Source organism: Phoenix dactylifera, unplaced genomic scaffold, assembly GCF_009389715.1.
Source record: "Phoenix dactylifera cultivar Barhee BC4 unplaced genomic scaffold, palm_55x_up_171113_PBpolish2nd_filt_p 000207F, whole genome shotgun sequence".
NCBI classification, from domain to species: Eukaryota; Viridiplantae; Streptophyta; class Magnoliopsida; order Arecales; family Arecaceae; genus Phoenix; species Phoenix dactylifera.
In genome coordinates this window covers 476,490-479,354 of record NW_024067723.1, presented here as the reverse complement: position 1 = coordinate 479,354, position 2,865 = coordinate 476,490, and positions in this window count along the sequence as shown.

The following is a 2,865-nucleotide window of genomic DNA, read 5'->3' as shown; positions in this document are numbered from 1 at the left end:
CGACCGACGAGTCCGGGCCCACCGGTCAGGGAGATGTCGTGGGCACCGACCGGCAGCTGACGCTGTACCAGCCCTCCGGTGGTAAGGTTGCCGCTACTCCGGAGGTGCCACCTGAGCCTGCTCAAGACGGACGGGTCGGACGTGATCGGTCCCCGACCCGGCCTTCGACTCGGTCGGCTCCTGATGACTCGAGGAGGGACGCGCCGAGGCCCCGGCCGAGCGGGACCCTATCAATTCCTGGGGCGACCCCCGCCCCGAGCGCGATCAGTCGGACTCTTCCCCAGGCGATGGATAAGGGTAAGGCTGCAGAACCACCATCCGGCTCCGGGGAGAAATCGGGGTCTGCCTTCACTACCGATGGCGCCCGAAATCTCATCGAAACAGTGTTGCTGGAGAAGGACCGTCGGCGGGTCCGGGGGTTGGATGTCTCTGACGTTGGGGCCGCCAGCTGCGTCTGTCTCATGTCGGTGAGTGTTCTTCTGGCCGTCTTTCACCATTTATTGGCTCTGTTGTTCTCCGCCTGACTCCCTTATTTTTCCTATTTCTTAGCTCGCCCAGTACATGATCCGTCTGGAGGAGTGCTACAAGGAACAGGCGGGGCTTTTGGCGAAGGCCGAGGACCGGCTGAAAGCAATGGAAGAGGGAGGCCGGGCTGCGGCAGGCAGGACGACCGGGGACCTCGAGGCGAGGCTCCGGGAGGCCGAAGAGCGGGCACTCGGCTTCGCCGCCCTGGAGGAGCAACTGTCAGAGGCTCGGGAGCAACTCAAAGCCGCCTCGGGCCTCGAAAGCAGGGTCAAGAAGGCGGAGGAACGGGCTGAAAAGCAGTCCCGGAAGATCGCGGACTATCGAGAGCGGTGGGAGAAGGCCCAGCGGTCTGCCGACAACGCCTGCGACCGAATCCGCTCTTTTGAAGCCAAACTAGGCGAACTGGAGTCGGCCCTGGAGAAGTCATGCACGGACGTCCAAGAGCTCCGTTCGCGCCTGAAGGAAGCCGAGGCCGCTCGGGTTGCTACCGAGGCGAAGCATAAAGAGGCTCAGGCTGATCTGCTGAGGGTCTCCTCTGAGGCCGAAGGCCGGATTGTGGCGAAGGTCTTGGAGGCCAAGGCTCAGATTATGGAGCGAGCTGAGGCGGAGCTGGCCGAGAAGAGGGCGGAAATCGGGCGTCAGGCGGTAGAGGCTTATCGCCAGTCCGCCGAGTTCGCCCATGATATGTCGGAGGCAGTGCGGACCTATCGCCAGTCTGACGAGTTTGTCCATGACGCGTCGGACGCGGGGGCCGAAGCCTTCACCTTGGGCTTCGAGGAGGGCCTGGCAAGGGTGTCGGCTAAGTATCCCGAAGTTGACCTGAGCGAGATCTCCCTCCTGGACTCCTCTCCGGCGCCATCGCCTGCTGGTTCTCCTGCTGCTTCCCTACCTCCCGCGGACGAGCCCGGCGTTCCCGACTCGGGAGTTCCTCCAAGCTGACCTCTTGTACCTTCCATTGTCTTTTTTATTTTTGTATGTCGGCGTTTTGCCCAATTGTATGGGCCTCGGCCCTGAAAATTAATGCACGTTGAATATTTCTTCATCTCGCCCTCGTCCTCTTTTTTTTTTTAGCTCTTGGTTGCTTCTTGCTGACTTTTGATTCCCGAAGTTCTTCCGGCACTAGGCCAGGCATCCGAGGGTTAAACCTCAGGAAATTCTTCCGGCGCTAAGCCAGGCATCCGAGGGTTAGGCCTCAGGAAATTCTTCCGGCGCTAAGCCAGGCATCCGAGGGTTAGGCCTCAGGAAATTCTTCCGGCGCTAAGCCAGGCATCCGAGGGTTAGGCCTCAGGAAACTCTTCCGGCGCTGAGCCAGGCATCCGAGGGTTAGGCCTCAGGAAACTCTTCCGGCGCTGAGCCAGGCATCCGAGGGTTAGGCCTCAGGAAACTCTTCCGGCGCTAGGCCAGGCATCCGAGGGTTAGGCCTCAGGAAACTCTTCCGGCGCTAAGCCAGGCATCCGAGGGTTAGGCCTCAGGAAATTCTTCCGGCGCTAAGCCAGGCATCCGAGGGTTAGGCCTCAGGAAACTCTTCCGGCGCTGAGCCAGGCATCCGAGGGTTAGGCCTCAGGCAACTCTTCCGGCGCTAGGCCAGGCATCCGAGGGTTAGTCCTCAGGGAATTCTTCCGGCGCTAGGCCAGGCATCCGAGGGTTAGGCCTCAGGAAACTCTTCCGGCGCTGAGCCAGGCATCCGAGGGTTAGGCCTCAGGCAACTCTTCCGGCGCTAGGCCAGGCATCCGAGGGTTAGTCCTCAGGGAATTCTTCCGGCGCTAGGCCAGGCATCCGAGGGTTAGTCCTCAGGGAATTCTTCCGGCGCTAAGCCAGGCATCCGAGGGTTAGGCCTCAGGAAATTCTTCCGCTCGCTGGTCGACCAAGGCTGGCGCAAGCCGAAGCGACCGGTCGGGGCTTCCGGCTAGTCTGCTCCCGGGATGATCATCGGGTTAGCCAGGCATCCAAGGCCCGAGCCTCGGGAGATTCCACTCGTTGGTCGGCCAAGGCTGGCGCAAGCCGAGGCGACCGGTCGGGGCTTCCGGCTAGTCTGCTCCCGGGATGATCATCGGGTTAGCCAGGCATCCGAGGCCCGAGCCTCGGGAGATTCCACTCGTTGGTCGGCCAAGGCTGGCGCAAGCCGAGGCGACCGGTCGGGGCTTCCAGCTAGTCTGCTCCCGGGATGATCATCGGGTTAGCCAGGCATCTGAGGGTTGTCAAGCCTCAGGGAAATTCCGCTCGTTGGTCGGCCAAGGCTGGCGCAAGCCGAGGCGACCGGTCGGGGCTTCCGGCTAGTCTGCTCCCGGGATGATCATCGGGTTAGCGAGGCATCTGAGGGTTGTCAAGCCTCAGGGAAAT